The sequence below is a fragment of the Papilio machaon genome, chromosome 20 (assembly GCF_912999745.1).
Source record: "Papilio machaon chromosome 20, ilPapMach1.1, whole genome shotgun sequence".
NCBI lineage: Eukaryota > Metazoa > Arthropoda > Insecta > Lepidoptera > Papilionidae > Papilio > Papilio machaon.
The window spans coordinates 1,654,719-1,676,284 of NC_060005.1; the positions used below are offsets into that span (position 1 = coordinate 1,654,719).

Here is a 21,566-nt window from a genome sequence, read left to right on the forward strand (position 1 = left end):
CTGATAGAACCAATTGCGATAGCAGCCGCTCACCGGTTCAGATATCCTTGTTTGACTATATAGTCACAGTCATAGAAAATGGCACTAAAAAAACATGATATGACGTCTACATTATTATTATTCTTATTATTATTATTTGTTTATTTATTTATAATACAATAAAAACCTAAAATAGAACTATGTCCCACAAAATTATATTGTTAGGACTGTTGAGGGTAGTCACACAAAAAAAAGGTTTTATAAGGAAGCGTGCGCTGCTGCTCGAGTCAGTCTCTTTCCATCCGTCATTGCGGAACGTCTGACATTTTTGTTTACTTACGTTCGGTTATTATTATTAAAATGTTCATAAAAATTTAATTATAAACTAAATACTGTACTTACACCAAAATTAAATACATTCTTAATCTTTTAACTTTCTCTTAACATTAATTCTAATATTAAAACAATACTAAATTACAATAAACCTACTTAGGTTCAATGATTATAGATAAAACAAAACTTAAACTTAAACCTCTTGTCGCTGGATAGTGATCATCATATACTCTTACACACGATTAAGTGATACTGTCAATCTCTAACTTGACTATGTCAAAAAGTCAAAAGACTCTTGTCGTGGTTTTTGTTTTCAATGCCTAAGAATGCTTCATATATTTTCTGACAGAATTATCCGTGATAACTACACCTGTTTCACCGCGCCAGATATGTTTGTCTTACTATAGATAGTAGTTATAATATAACTTTACACTACTCTATCAGGTGACCGCTTGCTTATCTGCTACCTTATCTTAGTAACATTATAAATGCGAATGTTTGGATAGATAGATGGTTGGATGTTTGTTTTAAGGTATCTCCAAAACGGCTCAAAGGATCTTGATGAAATTTTATACAGATGTAGATCATAGTCTGGAAGAACACATAGCCTACTTATTATGTTTATTTTTAATTCCGCACTGAGGGAGTCACTAACGACAGCCAGTAATATATAAGCATAAAAATAATAATCTGTATTTTAAAATCGAGATTATTTTTCTCTTCCCTTTGGTATTATTTATTAAATGTTTCATAACATCAATAAAAGTAAGTTAAAAGGAGCAGCAAAAATTACCTTCGCTCGTTAGCAGCGACTTCTTCCGGCAATTTTATAACGATGTGCTAGATACTCATAATTGGACCATTAACTCGTTTTTCCTTCTTAAAAATAGTATACCGTTCGATTGGGGAAATATAAAAACGCATATTAAGAGGAAAATATAAAACTGCGACACTGATTTATTCAATAAGAGACGTTGGTTTACTCGTATCTATATATATAAAAGAAAGTCGTGTTAGTTACACCATTTATAACTCAAGAACGGCTGAATCGATTTGACTGAAAATTGGTGGGCAGGTATCTTAGCACCAGGAAACGGACATAGGATAATTTTTACCCCGTTTTCTATTTTTTATTCCGCGCGGACGGAGTCGCGTGCGACAGCTAGTAGTTAATAAACATTCAATTCATGATATACTGAGGACTACAGGATTAATTATGTACCTCTGCTTTCTGTTTAATACATATCGTTATCTCTGTCATTATCTTTGATAAAATAGAGATAGCAATATGTTTTAAACGGAGATTTTGGTCTCAGAAACCAACAGGTAGTTGTTTTCTGTGGCCTTCACCATAAGACTTTTGCAACAAAATATTCCTGACTGTTGGCCAATTCAACGTATTGAATTAAGATCGCAACTAATTAATAGAATCCCAGAAGATCCCAGAATTTAAATTTGAGGTCGCCAACCTCAAAAAGCTGTCATTTAAATGGGAATCGCAACAGTTCCTACTTTGAAATTTCTGAATCATACACTGATTGTATGGTAGATCATCTATAGTTCATATAATTATCACCCATATTTAACAGTTTATTTTCTTTTTATTTGTATATTATTATACAAATTTTATTGGTGCATTTCCTAACTTAGTTTTCTTTTTTGAAACGAGCTTGAGAATTTTACAATAACAATTTCCATTCCGAGCAGGTGCGCACGTTTTCTGTTTTTGACGTTAAATGATGGTCCAATAAATTGAACTAGCCTCTACTTATATTTATATTTTAAACAACACTTACACAATAATTTCTAGCAAAAAGATACATATTATTATCTATGGTCTAAATTAAACATGTACAAAATTTGGTTCATAGATTTCATTTGTTTTTTTTTCTATTATCATTAATTTGGTCTTGGACTTACATACCTAGAATTAAACAGAACAGAAATACTGGAATTGTGACATCTTATTTAATTTTAAATTCTCCAAAAACTAAAATTTTAAATTCACATTAACGAGTCCCATTATTTAAAAGATCACTTTATATTCCTTATAATATCTCACAATTACTTAAAGAATCCAAGAAATAAATTTTATTTTCAATAAAAAATGTTTTGTATTCCTGGAATTTTCCATATTGTCAGTTGAACAGATGTGACAAAGGCATGAAATCAGTAGCTTGCGTATCACTAACCTTTGTTCAATTTACAACATTGTCTTTGACTACTATTCACGTTCACGTTCGCACTGCCGAAACATTCACATTTAGAAACATGTTGATTACGATTTACGTAGACAAAAACATATTGGAAATATTAAGTTATATAATAAAGTAACATGGCAACATATTTTTGTGAATGCTTCGCCAGTGAGAACTCACTAACATGTTTCAGATGAAAATAACAAAATATTATAAATTGATAAAGAAGTTTTAGACAAAAATCACGAAATATTAGCCATTAAATACTGGCTTAAAATATAAAACACAGGAAAAATTAAAAAAAAAAATAGTAATTTTCGTAAACATATGACGTTAACTCATGTTAATATTAAAACACTGAACAGTGAGCTCCACTCACTTTTACGCTATAATTAAATATTCCGTTTTACGGTCTCTTTAAATGGTTGCTCTTTCGTAACACAAGCTCATTTTAAACACAAAAAGCGTAGCGAAAACTTTAATTAATTAAAAGCGTAAAAGAAAAAAAAGAAGGTGATTTAAAATAGCGCTAAATAATTGCGAAATCTTATGTAAGAGACATTTATTAAAGTGAAAAAGGTGAAATCTATTTTAGATTTTTCTAAGAGTTTTACTTTGTTTTAAACTTTACAAAAAAAATGTGGATGTAAAATGGAGTAAGGCCGGGACTCCACCAAAGCGGAGACGAGACGAGCGGAGAGATGTTTTTTAAACAACCAATAGAATTGTGTTATTGACACATCTCCTCTCCGCTCAGCTTCAGTGGAGATCGTTGTGCGGAGATGTGTAATATTTGTGTGGCGCGATAGAAGCGGAGATGTGAGCTGTGCGCGGACGACGCGGGGTGGAGACGAGAGATGTGAGCAGCAAATCAAAAAAGCAAGAAAAACATCTCTTCTCGCACAGCACACAGCACACCGCACACATCTCTGCTTTGGTGGAGTCCCGGCCTTAAGTTTTGAGTGCAATAAAGCGCACACACATATTTCATAGTAATTTTAGACAAAAAAATATCATTCTTAATGTAGATGAACACATTTTGATACTTGTAAACCATCAAACATTTTAATAATATTTGTTGAATAATTTCTTAATAATTGATGCAAAAAATTATAACTAATTTACCAAGCATTGAAACTGTTTTATAATTTACTGGAAATATTTCATCCGTGATATTAAATTTAATTTTCCGGCCACGCCAACTGTCATAAGAGGTCTTGTGAAACAGAGTGTTATACAATCGTTTGTACTTTAATAAAATTAATGTTGTTCAAGCCAAGTGTAAAATATCAAATGTTACATTAAAGTCGAGAACAATTTTATATTATAATTTAAACAAAATAATAATACAATTTAAATAACAGGACGTTCTGATATGTAATTGAATAAAATGAATTATGGATAACATCCATCCATCCATCCATTCAGCCTCGTTACGCCCACTGCTGGGCATAGGCCTCCCCCAAAGATCGCCACGATGATCGGTCCTGTGCAACCCACATCCAGGATACTCCCGCAACCTTGACCAGATCATAGGTCCATCTTGCGGGAGGCCTGCCTACGCTGCGTCGACCTTTACGTGGCTGCCATTCCAGTACTTTGCGGCCCGATGGATAACTTATTTCACGGAAATAATGGATTTTTATTTAGTATTACTATTATTGGTCATTCCAAATAATTCACTAATTATTTAAGTTAAATTAGACTGTACCCACTGACCTCTATATATATGGACAGATAGTTGAATTCTTACTACTGCCGTCAACCGTTAAAAACGCATCAATGGCAAAAATCAAATAAGCACAAAACACCAAGTCTTATAGCCTGTCCATGTATTACAAATAACAATATATAATTATCCGAATATTTTGATAATCTACATCGTATGAGTAGAGACACAATTTTAGATCCAAGTTATTTGCATAGTAATAAAAAAACTACTTATATGTTTAAATAACACACAAATAAATAAACCTTACCTCTTTAAAATATTAATGATAATGATAAAATACAAAATTTATGACCGCGTTAACCGCTATTATAAATTTTCATATCAAAAATAAATACGCAACTCCATTATATTAACTTGTAACGATATATCTCTGTCGAATAAATTGATCCTAAAGGCTTAATTTCTTTCACCGCATAAATAAATGTTGCCATGATCGATTGGCGTGTATTACCGTTGACAGGCTGTTCACAAAATGTCACTCGTTTGATCGTATATCAAACCACGTTATTAAGCTTGTGCAGCTCCGTTATACAAAATATACATGAAATTGGGAATTAAAATATAGATTAAGTAACATAATTTAACAAACATTTTTTTTATTGTGGCAAACGAGTAAACAGCCACCTGAATTCGCCGAAATGGCGAAACGACCGCTGCTTATAAACATCTGTAATTGCAAATTTTGCCAAAAAATTGCCTTTAATTGACGAAGAAGAAAGTAAAGATTTCCCCTTTCTAGGCGTCGCTTTCTCTATCAAATAATTTACTTTACCTTGCCATCCTTTTATTTTAAGAATAAGTGGAAAAGGAAAGAGGACTAAAGTTATCATCATCAGACGAAACGCGGTATTACTTTCATTTTAAGTCTGTCTTCTGAGTGGCCGTGCTATTGCACCAGGCGAGCTAGCCATTTATGCAACAGATCTTGTTGTTGCTGGCGTCTATCACTGTTAAATGGTTGATTTTTATAAGAGTTAATAAACTGACTGTACCACTTCAACACTGAGAATATGAAACGAAAACATCTTAAATCTTAATATGGAGTGACAAAACAATGCAATAAGAAACAGTCAACCTATACACTTCATCCAATCTTTGACCAATAAATAAATACAATATAAAAGCCACAACCAACAACACTGTGAGTTTAACCAAAATATTAAAGATAAAGCATACTCTTTTATAAATACATTTACGACCACAATATCAATCACCGACGGTCAAAAGGTTAAAACATAAAACAAAAAAAATGTCGAGAACGCCTAGATGAAAATAATAGTTGTATGACTGTTAAGCAAAGAAAACCCCCTGTCAAAAGCTAGAAAGTTATAGGGGAAAGTTGAAATAGTTTGATCTGCTGACAAGACAAAGACAAGGAAAAAAATGTCGAGAACGCCTGGATGAAAATAATAGTGGTATATCTTCTAAGCAAAGAGAACCCACTGTCAGAACATAAGTCTGACAAAGCTACAAAGTTATAGGGGAAAGTTAAAATAATTTGCTCCGCTGCAAGTTTGCAAGGGATGAAGTTTTAACAATCTCACAACCCTAGAAAGTTAGTCGATGTAATCCACAATGTGTCAGTTCCGCCTGAAATGTGTTAATACTTCACGATATTAAATCTTTCAGAAGATACGCGAGGTCTTTGTGAACAAGATTATTGAAAAAGTTAATATTATATAAAATATGAGTTACTTTTGCTATTATAAAGATCTTTGAAAGTGTATACGTAATACGCTTGTTTATAGTAAATACAAAATTAAATCACAATAAAAAGTGGAAAAATGTGATGAAAAATATAAATTCGTAATTTTGTTGTAACTTACTTCTTCTCATGTCTTTAAAAGTACACAAGAAATCGACTTTAAAGTACATAATCTATTTTATTATAAACTAGCTTTTACCCGCGACTCCGTCCGCGCGGAATAAAAAAAAAAATAGAAAACGGGGTAAAACTTATCCTATGTCCTATTCCTGGTTCTAAGCTACCTGCCCATCAATTTTCAGTCAAATCGATTCAGCCGTTCTTGAGTTATAAATGGTGTAACTAACACAACTTTCTTTTATATATATAGATATAGATTGTACTAATACTATTGTACTGTTTATAATTAGTCTAGCCGTTCAAAGGGGGAACGCTGCCAGTATCTTCGGAACCTTGCCTAAAGGGACACCTTTTAATGACATATTTTAGTTTTTATGTATGATATTTAATCTAATATTTTAATTTTCTATATATATTAACTATACCACATGTTATTCATTCGAAATATGTAATAAATATTACGAGAAAAAATACATAGCTAAGTTGATTGTACATAAAACATATTGCATATGTATTACAAAGAATTCACAGATTTCTCCTTCGATACTTACCACAATTTTTTATTGATCTTGTGTAAATTAGTAGATTATGAAACGGATACAAAAAAAGCATAATTTCAACGTCAAATTTCTTCAAAGCAATCGGCAACCAAAGTAAATATTTAAATTCACAAGAAAATGGCGACAGAAGATTGACCGAAACTTTAAGCTCCGTCCCCTTCCCGTCTTTCTGTCCCGACCGTTTACGGTCATTTCCATGCAAATTTTAAATTCTCATTATACTAAGAGGACTTTGCAAACAATACTAAAAGATTTTGCTTATGATGTACAAAGTCCCTTAGAGACTCGATGGAGCTACTATGTAGTCTTTATTAAGACTATAACAGTAAATTAAAATAATAATATTAATTTTGTTTTTATTTATTTAATATCGAATGAATGAAATTTAAGGGTGGCATTAAAAAAGCTAGCATGGTATAACAGTGTTATGAGTAGTAAAAACTTGTATAAGTGAAGTTCAAATATATGTGCGGGAGTACAGTCATGGAAATCCGCGGTGTTCTACTTACAGAAAAATTACCTTGTTCTTTGTAACGAGACATACCCCGCCTCCTCTTAAATGTGTCTGATCGACCTTTTCTCGTACAGACACATTTAAAAGCTGCCTCCTAATGATTATTGTTCCGCGTCTCAGTACAAAACGTTCAAACGACTAGCTTTTCAAGTGGAACAACGCCAGATTCCTCGACTGTACATTGGTAATGATAGGTCAAGGAAAAGATCCATGAATTTCATGAAACATGGAAAAGTACGTGAAACATGATTAGGAAGAGAGGACAGAAATTACCATTAATAGATGAATTTGATGGACGAAAACCTGCTTTGCCAACCTCATAAAAAGTGGGATAATTAAAAGAATTGATTTATTTATTTCTATACCCGTTAATAATTAACAGTTAATTGAAATAACATTAATATAATTATTATTTAGTAATAAATATTAATTAATCGTTCGATGAAATATAGCACAGTGTATTATATTAATTTAGACTAAGATGTACATAGATTAATGAATCTGTATCCGCAGAGAGATTAATTGATCCGGCAAACAATACAAGGAATTAGTTGCGGAAATAATTACATTAATGGTATGTTATATAAGGTATTCGATAATTAGTTTGGTGGTTTTGCGGTCGATGCAGTATTATGTGCCGTTATTTTTATTTCAAAAAACTTTATTTTCATACAGAAATTTTGGATCGCGACCTGTAATGTTAAATACGACAATGTGGTGTAAAGATCTCAATATGTTTTCTTATGTAAAATAAATCACTACTTAAATAGGACAGACTGATGTATAGAATATGGTACTGATATATATATACTAGCAGTCAACCACGACTCCATCCGCGCGGAATTAAAAAAAAAAAAAAACTTGAGAGGTGTCAAGGGACACCCGGATGGAACGAAGTTCCTTTCGATTAATTAGTGAAGGAACCAATTTTTATTCTATCAATAAAAAACTTAAGTCTTCACAAGAAGTACATTTTATTTCTATGAATTTTCGTTATATATTGTCACGTCGTTGCCATGGTTACTATAGCAAAAAGTGTCGTGACAACTTTTCGTAAGAATTTTTTCCGTCTAGCCCCCTTTCACAACGCGCGATAAGGAACTTCGTTCCAAAACTTATTTGGTATTATGTGTTCTTCCACACTGTGCTCTACATTCATGTCAAATTTCATAGAGATCCGTTGCACTGTTCCGGAGACACCTTCAAACAAACATCCGTCCATTAAACATTCGCATTTATAATATTAGTAAGATATACATATATAAGTATATTACCGGTCTTGGTATTGTCAGTCTTTTATTTTTGTATTTATGGAACTCGAAATGCTAGCAATTCCCTTTTCCCAAGGGGTCTCTGAGACAGAAACTCTTTTAGTGCTGTTTGCAAAGCGTTCTATGCAAAATGAATTTCTCAAATTTGCATATAAATTACTATAATGCAACGTAAACGACAGAGCAAAAGAACTGTTTTGAATTTTTGTCTCTTATATTGAAAGTTAGATTTATAAGTAAGATATTCTTTCTTATTAAATAGTAGTTATTAAACACAAGGTCATAGATAACGTATAGATCTAATAATATACTGTTTTTGTAACTGAAATTTTTCGTTATTAATTTTAGATGTAATTTGGTATAGATAGATGAATTTATTATTTTGGTGGGAAAGGTTACAAAAAGGTATATATGTATTAAGATATTAATAAATTCAATCTGTTGGTCTAATACATTTTTTTTGTTAATATTTCCTGGCTGTTTTAAAAAAAAAACCGTTAAAATAAAATTAACTAACATTAATAACGATGTCGTTAGATGTTATATGTCAGTTTTTTTTATATCATATGATGGCAAACGAGCAAGGGACCACCTAATTCGCTGAAATAGCGAAGTGACCACTGTCCATACGGAGGAGAGGATGGACAGAATGAGAATATTTCCCTTTTCCTATGCGTCTTCTCCTCCGACAAATCCCCATATCGTTCGTATCTTTTGCTTTATAAGAAAAGGGGGGGAGGGAGAGATTAAAATTAGATCTCCAAGTAACAGTTGTAACAATTTTATCAAAGAAGTCAAGATATATTTACATTGTAATTTTAAATAAACATCGTATGCACAAAGTGTTAAGGAAAACTTGTTTACAAACAAGAATTTTTCAGCCTCTTCAAAAGAAAGGAACATTGTAAAAAAATATTCTCTCTTCCTTTGTTTTCCGTTTAACAAATGTCGCGCCGGACCGTTATCACGAGCGACTCGCCTCCGCGAAATCGTTTTCAATTTGTTTCCAAGTTTTTTCCCTCATTCATCCGTTTCTTGAGAATGTTTTGTTCTTATGAAATTTCTTTATCTTCCTTTAAATGTGAAGTTTAATTAAAAATTCTAAATATAGCCGCATTATAACAAAGAAGTACAATTTACAACTTTTAATATACATTTTGTTGTGTGTTGGCTATGGCGTAGACACCTCTAACTTAAGTAGGCTTCGAGCCCCTCAGTAGTGACGTATACATATTACATATATTCAACCCAAATGGGGTTATCAGTAAAATAAAGCGACTTTGACTTTTGATTGAAATTATTTACAAATATATTCAAAACTTTTCTTAAAGCCAACAAACACGTCGATAATATTTTTTTACCTAATTATGTAAGTAGGTTTTACATCTTTTCTGATACTAACTGCATTAATAACTCTCACATGGCCAGATATGTTTGTACTACTATAGACGATATTTCTTTTGCTGACTTTTTATGCGCGGTTAAAAATATCTGATCTGGATAGCGATGCTTCCCAATAGTGAAAGATTTTAAATAGGTTCAGTAGTTTCGGAGCATACTCAATGAAAACAAACAAAGAAATCTTTCTTATATAATACTAGCTTTTACCCGCGACTCCGTCCGCGCGGAATAAAAAAAAAATAGAAAACGGGGTAAAAATTATCCTATGTCCGTTTCCTGGTTCTAAGCTAAGTGCCCACCAATTTTGAGTCAAATCGATTCAGCCGTTCTTGAGTTATAAATAGTGTAACTAACACGACTTTCTTTTACTCGTATATATATAATATAGATATATAGATTTGTATAGATAAAAACTATATAGACAGCGACTCATTGGTAAAACTTACTTTTCTATTTGTATGATAACGTAATAATAAAAGATTCAGCTCAAAGAATATGTCACGATGTGAGACCGAAGATATATGTCACGACAGTTGGAATCCCGAGCCTCATGTCTCATTCCAATTTACTACAGAGTGTAAGTAATGTGGGGTACCGACTTTAGTTTTATCACCTCTTCGAATAGTTGGTCTTTGATATTGACGATTTGTATTCTAAGTGTAGACTTCCAATGTTAAAATGTTGCTATCCTTGTCGTTTTCACTCAAAAAATTGATTTCGATTCCTCTGGTATTGCAGATGTCCATGGGCGTCGATGAACACCTTGGTGTTCCCGCTGCTCGTTTGCCCGCTTCTCTTATATAAAAAAAAAAAAAAACAAAGACAGACATATGTAAATTAAATTAATAATAGGAGTGGAAGTGATTTGAAATGAATTATAAGTTATTCTATGGAAAAAAAAATTGCTACACATTTTTTAATTTTTTTTAATTAAAAATAAAAAAAATTATTTGTTATTGATCGGTAATAAAAATCAAAATTTTATCATACGTATTCTTACTAGCTATATTTTATTTTACTTGTTAAAAAGTAAGCTTATAAAAAATTAGAGAGGTATTTTTTTTTTGTTTACAAATGGCTTTATTAAGTCTGCAATGGATCTGCAGATAAAAGCTGAAAACATGTTCGTGTCCTCAGATAGCCCCTGGAAAGTTACCAGTATACGTTACATCATAGGGTTGCCTATTTCTTCATTTTTAATACTCGTATTATCCTATCGTATGAACTTCATATGTTGGAAAATATTGAATACCAGATTACTACAAAAAAACATATAATATTGATCAAAATGATCAGTATTTTTTTCTATATTTAAAATTACATTTCACAAATATTCCGAGATTGTGAATTTTGAAATGGAGTTTATCCGGAATTGATCCAAAACAAAATACTTCTCTAGTCGAATAATATACATGTTATTATTTATTATCTACGACCACAAGTCCTGTCTATAAATTCAAAGCACTTTCAATGTAATACAGGTACATCTAGTGATAAATCCCTTAGGTATTTAAGAAAATTACTAATCACTTTAGAAATAAAACTACTACATATCTTCAATTTAACGTTTAATTTATTTTTAATTGAAATTATTAAACTAATTTCAATAATGTTATAATTTGTGACAACCCTACGCCTCTGGACGTTGTGTAGCAAAAACTTAACGTAGTTTTATTGTGCGAGCAGCGTACAGCAGTGACTGTCACTGGGACATTTTCATTGCACTTGAGCTGTCTATTTGTATTGAAGCTCTTTTTTCAAATACAACTGAGCCTGAAAACTTCGATTTGAGACTGAGTTATACGTTATATTTGTGAAATAGTTTTTTGTTATTATTTTAAAGTTTAGATCGCCCATTAATTGCACTTGTTTTATGCACTTGTTCTCCGCATTAACTTAAGCATAGTCTTTATGTTTAACCATTACCGCAATTTTCTTATTACGGTTTTAAAAAGATTCGTTTCACGTTTTAATATAATGATTATGCATTTCAACGTAAATGTTAATTCATTTTTCTACCTACCACGTTTATTACCTTTAAAAAAAGGCAGAATTTAGTAAAGTCAAATTTAAATTGTTGTGTTCAAAACTCTAAATTTAAAATATATATTCAACTTTGGTTCAGTTTGCCCTCTGGTTTGGTGCGGCTTGATGTTTCGTACCGCGTAGCTTTTGACCTTTTAGCAAACGGCTTTGATGCTGTGGCAAATGGTTTCGCTTTACAAAAGAAATAAAACATGAAAAGGATTTTTATCTTAATTGTTGGTATAAATAAAAAGCTTATTAGCTAGCTAGCTAGTTTGCCTATAGGATTAATGGTTAATTTCTGAGACCCAAATCACTGAATAAATAATAAAAAAATATTAAAAAATATCGTCATCACTCTCATTATTTATGACAAAACAGATATAATAATAATACAGGGATTTTGGTCTTAGAAACCAACGATAAGTGAGACAAAATACAATTTACTAGCTGTCGCTCGTGAATCCGTCCGGAATTTAAAAAAAAAACATAATTAGTAGCCTATGTGTTTTTCCAGGTGATGTTATATATCTACGTTCTACGCCAAATTTCATCGAGATCCGTTAAGTCGATCTGGAGATACCTTTCAACAAACATCCATCTACAATTTCGCAGAGAAGTAAGATTATTGAAAATTTTGTGGTTTATGTTAATCTTAATGAAATGATTGTATAGATATTTTGTTTTTAATATTATCAGATTACTTTAAGGAATTTCCTAGTATTAGGCAAATGGCGCTACTATAGTGCTTCCCTTAGGTGTATAATTTGACTACCCACATTTTTGCTATCCTGGTGAAATCCCTAATCTCGTCTACTACATTTCATTAATGTATAGATGGATGGATGGATGTTTGTTTGAAGATATCTCCGGAACGGCTGAATGGATTTTAATGAAATTTGGCACAAACGTAGTACATAGTCTGGAAAAACACATAAGCTACTTAATATTTTTTTTTATTCTACGCGGACAGAGTTACAGCAGTTTATACGTAAAATCGAGTAACAAGAGTATGATTGCGTCACGCATCAAATAATTTAAAACTTACTGTCCGTCCGTACGCCGTGCTTCGACCGCACATATCTGTTACATTAAATGTACTGGAAAACTGAAACGTGACAACTTTTAACGTAAAACAAAAACTTGTAGTATTCATATTAATTTGTATTATGACTGTTTCAAACATATGTTTAACTAGCTTTTACCCGCGACTCCGTCCGCGCAGAATAAAAAAAAAAAGAAAACGGTGTAAAAATTATCCTATGTCCTATTCCTGGTTCTAAGCTACCTACCCACCAATTTTCAGTCAAATCGATTCAGCCGTTCTTGAGTTATAAATGGTGTAACTAACACGACTTTCTTTTATATAAATAGATATAGATTCTAGATGATTCCATATATGGTTGCACTTCCACCTAAAGGACAAGTAATAAAGTGCCAATAAGCAACAAAGGCGACGCAACACGTTGTTAAGGTTATAAACTGACATCGCGAGTGGAGCAATGCGCGATAACCTTTATTGACAAACTAGCTGTCGCAACTCCGTCAACTTGTAAATAAAAAAACGTCATAAGTAACCTATGTCTTCTTCCAGACAATGTTCTACATCTGTGCCAAATTTCATCTAAACATTCGCATTTATAATATTAGTAAGATTATCGGTACAAAATAATTAACAAGTTATGAGGACAACGTAAATCTAAAATAAGTATCACAAGACGCGTTTGTACCTTTTGGCACAAGAGTTTTTTTTTTATAATTTAAAATAGCCATGAATAAAAAATCTGCATATCAAGCAGATTAATGACATCGTTTAACTAATCCTTAACGCTACGAATTAGGGTCCTTCAAGAAGCGAGCGTATCACCTTCTTAAAGGCCGGCAACGCATCTGCGATTCCTCTGGTATTGCAGATGTCCATGGGCGTCGATGAACACCTTGGTGTTCCCGCTGCTCGTTTGCCCCCTTCTCTTATAAAAAAATGTATGCATATAATAGGAACATTTACGAATATAGAAGCGAAAGAGGCTAAAATTATCAAGATCCGTAATCTCTGCTTATCCCTGCTTCGTTTCAGAATTGTTTTAATTAATTTTAAGTAATATATGAAGTAATATCTTAGATTTAAGTTATGTAATTCGAGTAGTCGAGTCAAAGACGAAGAAAAGTTTGTTCAGTTGGCTGAAAGTTTTCGATACCGGTACATAACTTTACACACTTTATCACTTAGAGGTACATGGAGCATGAAAGTTTGCAATAATGTGAAATGTAACTTACGCTTCAATTTTTTATACCTGTTTTAGTAATCGTTTCCACCAAAGAAACACCTGTGTAATATTGTTATTTCAGTTTTTTTTTAATGAAAATGTATAAAGTGAAGTATGTTTGGCCAAGATTTTTAAAATTTGTACATTCTTTGTCAGAATATATATTAGTTTTAGAATTTTTTTTTTTAATTTTATTATTTACTCCATAAAGTCAAAAGTAATTTTTTTCTCATAATATTATTGACGAAAAGATGAAAATATCTGCAAAATATTTTTATCAGGCGGCTGCCTATAAATTTAGTTTGAAAATTAAAAATTAAATCTAATATATAAAATTCTCGTGTCACAGTTTTCGTCACCGTACTCCTCCGAAACGGCTTGACCGATTCTCATGAAATTTTGTGAGCATATTCAGTAGGTCTGAGAATCGGCCAACATCTATTTTTCATTTTTTTTTTTTGTTTTAACTGCGCGCGGTCGGAGTCGCGGGCGACAGCTAGTTACATATAACATTTCAATGATAAAGTACTAACACTGATATGACTATCTTGCAATATGACATCGCTAAAAGACAGTCGCAGTGTCAGTACTAATGACACGGAATGGCACAAACGTAGACGTACTTCCGCTCCGGAGCGAGGCTACGTGGCGGATGCATGAATTTATAAAATGTACGCTTTCATACTGAGCATTTTTTTAATAAAAGTTATATAAAATTCACAGATATTATTAGAAATAGTATGGAATGAAATACCATAAATTTTTATTAATTTAATTTTACACATTTACCGCATTTTAAACACTAAATGGAAGTCAAATCAGCACAAATATCAATAATAGTATCCTAAAATACTAGCCTATAAAGTTTATTTTAGCTTTATTTTCATAATGTACTTTACGAAACTAATCATAGATAGTTAATTTCCTTTCCCTGCGTTTTTTTTCTTAACAGAAGAGGGCAAACAAACGGCGGGTACACCGCCCATTGACATACGCAACATCAGAGGAACTGCAGATACGTTACCGGCATATTATTTGAATTACTTGCATTTAGACAGAAAATTGGTCGTAGTTAAAAGGCTTTACATATAGAGATAGAGACAGTTCAGGAAGCTAAAGTAATGAACACGTTCAAGGAACATAAGTGCACTTGCTGAGATAGTTTTAGCGAAGCGGTCGGATGTTAGCCATTCTGCGCCGGACGCCAACTTGACTTTGAAAGATAATACGTTTTAGGTTAATTTTATACGTTCAGTATTAAGTCAACTCATATAACGAAAAAAAAAAATTTTATAACTCTTTTCATCGGATGTGTCGAAGTAATATTAAATAGACCTTGTACGAGATTGATAATAACGAAAACTGTTCAAAATATAAAAGTACTAACTGTCGCCCGCGATTTCGTCCGTGCGAAATTAAAAAAAAACTTCTTACAAAAATCCATCCATATAATCTTTCGCATTTATAATATTAGTAAGATTAGTGAAAATGTTCAAACTAAAGCATAAAACAAAAATAAAACGAACAATCTCGTTTCCTCTTAATAGTTACTTTTAAGATTTCATATGTCTGCTATTTTTACTTTTTTTGCAAATAGCCAAATATTGAAAAAGATTCGTTTTGAAAATCAGTTAGGTGTGAACGCAGGTGTCGCTGTGTCCGGCGCGGCGGAGATCGAGCTGGGAAAATGAAAAGTCATAGAGGGAAAAACTTTCAAAAGACTTCGACGTTTTTTAAAAACTCACAACACTCCACGTCGAATATTTCAAAGTCCATTGGAGCAATTCATTCACCTTTTATCTTAGAACCACGAATTTGGCTTTACTGATTTTATTGTAGCATTGTTAAAAGCTTTTCAGTAATTATAATTTAATAACTAAACCGCCTCGACTTAGTTGAAATCTAAAATAAATACCGATGTTTACTTCATATTTATTCTTTTTTTATTGTTGAATAGATTTCAGTTAATTCATAATTGAAAGGAAATTGAGAACTGTGTTTTTTCCATAATTTTTAGTATATAGAAGACCAAGAAATATGTCTTTTTTCTATTTGTTTTTGTTCAGAGTAAATTGTTTTACAAGATAAGATAATTAGATTGTGTGGGACGTGGTAAGTCGGCGTCACTCTACGTTAACTCAATTTTGTGAACGTTACATTTTCTTCAATAGGATTAGTACTTGGTAAGTGCAGATTGCTTGATTATATTTTTTGGTGCGGACAAATTTATATCAATACTAAAACATATCGTTATCTCAGTCTTTTTCAAGACGAAAGACAGGGATAGTACTATGTTTTTCTACGAGTGTTTAGGCAATAGAAACCAACGGTTATTTGTAGAAGAAACAATGTAATAAGAGAACACTGGGATAATAGAACTAGTACTTTATCTAATTACTAAGATCTTATATATTGTATGTCTGTTGTTCTATGGTAGGTACATATACCAAATTCCTTTTCAACACATAATATGAAGCTTACACTGTACATAGTTATAAAAGATTAAGAAACATGTTATATATACTACTTACTTATATAAAGAGGAAAGATTTGACAGTTTTGAATAGACTCCGAAAATACTGAACCGATTTGAAAAATTCTTTCACTGTTGGGAAACTATTCTATCTCCGGGTGTCGTAGGCTATATTTATTATCTATATCCAAGTTAAAAATATTCAACCATACTGGACACAGCTGTTACAGTCGATGTCGGATAACGGGTATTATTGTGGAAGTCTTCATATGTTATATATACATCGAGAATAATATTTCAAAGATAAAATGCTACTAGTTAACAAACTGTCCTTTTTAGGCAACTTCAAAAAAATGGAGGTTAATAATTCGTCTATATATTTTTTTATCCAAAATTATACAAATAACCTACCTATTGATTTGTTAGTTAAAGTACCTAGGTTGAACGTTATAGATAGGTTATAGTATATTGATTTTTATTCTTTCACATAAACAAAGAGAATCACACTTTCACGCAAATAAATTTGAAAGGTAAAGACAGATACAAAGACTGTAATGGCACAAAATATAAAAATGTGAGTTACGTCGAGTACTGCGGTGACGGAAGTTAAAATACGAAGCTGATACCAAACAACCTCTGTGGTGAAATACAGCAATAAGTTCACAAAGACGCATTGCAAATGTCACATATATTTAAAATAACAAATCGTTCAAATAAACCACTTACTTTTTAGAATGGTGGCTCTCATCCTTTACACTTGTTTTATATCTCGCTCTTACGATGTTTATGTAGTTTTTTACACTAAGTTTTTATAATAAACTAGCTTTAACCCGCTATTCCGTCCGCGCGGAATAAAACATAGAAAACGGGGTAAAAATTATCCTATGTCCGTTTCCTGGTTCTAAGCTACCTGCCCACCAATTTTCAATCAAATCGATTGATCCGTTCTTGAGTTATAAATAGTGTAACTAACAGGACTTTCTTTCATATTTATATATAGATAATTCATTTTATTTCAAATTCTCATATTCAATAACCAAAATTTAAGTACATACAAACACAAACACAAACACACAAATACTTTATAACTCATCTCTTCAAAATTAAATTAAATTAATCAAAAGAAATTATATTCTTTAAATCAAGAAACTTAGAGTAACCTGTAATTTATATAGTTCGTAATTTTTATCATTTTTGTATATCTAAATATATTTGAGTATGTGTTAATAAAGAACATTATAAATTAATCAATCTTTGCGGTAAATTCTAATATTCATTAACAATCTTAATTACTTTATCTATAATAACTGTATATAAATAAATTCGAAACGGTTTTCTACTTTATTTAACTAACGCGACAGACAATTAAACATTGAAAAAATAAAAATGAATTTTTTCATCGTCGGTTTTTTTATAGCAGCTGTAGTGATAGTCGAATGTTCCCATACATTTATGGGCACGAGTGTACAAAGGGAGTTAGTGTATCAACGTACAGTCAAATACAGTTCGAAATTGTTTCAAAAAAGAATCGAAACATTGAACGTCACAATACCATACAATAAACTATACGGACGTTATATTCAGGTGAGTTTAAATTAAATAAATAAAGGATTTTCATTTAAAAAATGGACTGTGTGTCTTTTAACAGTGGTAGACCCCAACTACAATATTTATTGGGTGCACGATTGAGCCAGGTCGACCGGTGAAATACCACAACCACGCAGAATACGACGTGAAGTGAAAGCAATTCCGCGTTTCGTTTGATGAGTGTGGTGCCGGTCTAATTTTGGTCCTCTTTTCCTTCCCGCCCAAGGATGGGAAGGGAAACTGAATTTGGCGGAGTAGGGAACGCATGGGAAGGGGAATTATGTAGAAGAGACAAGTGATTTATGCCACGACCACGCCAAAGAAAATCCATCCCAAAGTCTGTAATATCCGTCCGAATCAATAGGTTATCAGCGTCAGTTGTGTTGCAGATATTAAGTTCTTCTTTCCTCTTTGTCCCAGGGCGTATTGGCTTACGACTTGACCAAGACAGGAGCCTCGGCCAACGTCACCGCGGGAGGAATTGGTTTTACATTTGTCAACCTCCGTATGAAGAGCGATAAAGGGGAAGATCTTAAATACGACATTTATGTTTATGCCTAAACATTATAAATGTTTCGAAATGCTTTTTTATTAAGACTATTGGAAATTAAGAAGTAATAAAAAAGATAAGCAAGTATGTGATTGATCTTACTAATATTATAAATACAAATGTTTGTATGTATGGATGGATATTTGTTTGAAGGGATCTCGCTGAAAATTGGCATTGATGTAGAGTAGAACATGGTTTGGAAGAAAACAAAAAAAACAAATTAAGTTTTTTTTTTAATTACTCGCGGACAGAAGCGACAGCTATTTTTCTTAATAATTCCTTTGAATATTATCGTTGGTTTCCGCTGCGAAAATGCCTGCAAAAACATAATATAGTCATACCTGTAATTCTTTTTTAAAAAGAGATTATATGTTTTTGGTACTGGTTTAGTGGCAGTGAAAATTCACTGTTAGAAAACTATATTGCACAAATATATTACAATAGTAAAATTCGCATACAATTTTTTTTACATAGATTTCACCTAAAAAGGTAAGATAGTGTGATAAGATGACTTTTTCTAGTAGAAAGTAAATAAAAATTAATTTGACAGCGGTGGGATTCGAACCCACGCCCTTTCGGACTGGTGCCTAAAACCAGCGCCTTAGACCACTCGGCCACGCTGCCCTTATTTGGTGGAATAAAATGTTGTATTCTATTGTTTTGCGCTTAATTAAATAATGTATTTTACCATTAAAAGGCAATCTTAACAATCTCCCTTTACTTGTCCAAACGAACGGTTTAAGAAAAACTCAGCCCGGCAATGCACAGAATCACAGGTGTTGCAGATATCAATGGGGGCCAATGATCACGCTATTATTCCCGCTGTTGGTTTGCTATATTAATGACTAGCTGACGCCCGCGACTCCGTCCGCGCGGAATAAAAAAACTAATTTTGAAGCCTATGTGTTCTTCCAGACTATGTTTTAAATCTCAACCAAATTTCAGCGAAAACCATTCAGACATACTATTCTAGAGATACCTTGTAACAAATATCCATCCATCTATTCAGTTATCCATCTAAACATAGCATTTATAATATTAGTAGGATAATCACACTGCAAACGTTAAACTATTTATTAATCGTAAAAAATTTTGCTTTTGGATACCAGGAGTAAGTCACAAAATGATCCTATAGCAAATGCAGTGATACGAAACAATAAAACGCTTACAGCGCTACTAAATTTCAGCTATAGTAATATTGCAAAAGCGCTTCGTGCACAGGACGTGTACGTGACGAATGTGCGCGCTTTATGACACGTGAAAATGTTGTGAAGTTTCCCGATCTGCATTTCTCTGCGACGTGAACATAAATCACTCGACCAATGCTTTATTTTCACACGAAACGAATTGTAAAATTGTTTAGGTTAACTGTTATTGTGAGTTTGGATTGCAGTGACATTTTTATTGAATTGTGATTCGTCACATTAAATTTGACAAAAAATATTCATTAATTATCATAAATAAATCTTATATGTCCGAAACAGCAATATTGATCTAGTTGAAATCTTATGCGAATGTTTAGATGGATGGATGGATGGATAAATGTTTGTTTGAAGGTATCTCCAGAACGGCTCAACTGATCTTAATGAAATTTGGCACAGATGTAGAACACATAAGCTACTTGTTATTTTTTTTTTTAAATCCACGTAGACGTAGTCGCGGGCGACAGCTTGTTTATCATAAATGTAGAGCATTGTCTGGAAGAACTAGACTGTGTGACTACTTACCATTTTTTTAATTACGTAAGGACAAAGTTGTGGGCAAAATTTAATTATATAAATTTAACTAGAGCATTAAATGATTGCATGAACATGTTCGAAAGTTGGCTCGGGCTCTGATTTCTTGTAAACTTCACTTGTTATAAATGTTCAGAACAATGTGCATCTTCATTAAAATTCCGCCAGGGGGCGGCTAACGAAGGTAACTTTGTTTAGCCGCGGAGTGCATTCATTAGAAACCGTCCAAGTAATGGCGGTTCCATGGACTTTGGATTGTAAATTATATAAATTTCATTGATGAATTATTGTGACTTAAAAAAAATGTATTACTAAAAATATCAGAGCCATCGAATCGATTAGTTTTGTAAGCTTATTCGTCATATATACTCAGGAACAATTTTAACTCTTTGGGCAAAATTTCTAGTGCGCCCTCTATTTTTACCATGCCTGTGGTGGGTTTAACAGGGTTTTGTGAGACTGTAATTTGCAGACGCGCGCCCTATCCTGATGCCGGCACTGGTCATATACGACCAGGGCTGCCTTACCCGAGCGTGCAAAGCGTGCACCACACGCGCGCGCACACACCCATGAAGCCCATGAAAGTAAATATCATTAAAAACCGACCGAATGACGTATTGTTTTTTTTGCTCCGCTTTAAGGCGACATAGTCGGTATTGCAAATACCTAACGACAAGCCTATATACGACTTTGTCTTTATTATATTGAAGTAAATCACTAACTTAAATATATCCATGACACTGCCCTTTTCTTTAAGGACGGAAGGAAAACCCTTATAAAATGTTGCTCTAAAAAATCTGAGTTTGACAAATACAGACTAAATTAATTATTTCATAAAATGATTAAAAAGTTAAATAATTTAAAATAATAAAATGTGTCTAAGTTATACCAGATAAGACAACGTTTTATTCAGATAAACACAATATTTACTTTAAAATGTGACAAGTCAGTTCGAACAATTATCCACTTCTGCTAATGGAGGCTTTGACGAGAATTTGTCGACGTTTACAGACAGACAGCTATTCTCGTATTATCTCTGAATTTCAGGCGTCAGCGGTGTTAACACTAATGAAAAGATAAATCGACTGGATCTTTACAACTTACACGTATTAAAA

The 21,566-nt window shown here is 32.5% G+C and overlaps 1 non-coding gene across 1 annotated transcript; it reads right to left on the minus strand.

The window, feature by feature from the left end:
* Window positions 1-19,259: 19,259 nt before the first annotated feature.
* On the minus strand, window positions 19,260-19,339 carry Trnal-uag. The gene has a single exon. It is a non-coding gene; the product is annotated as a tRNA-Leu (tRNA).
* Window positions 19,340-21,566: the final 2,227 nt, after the last annotated feature.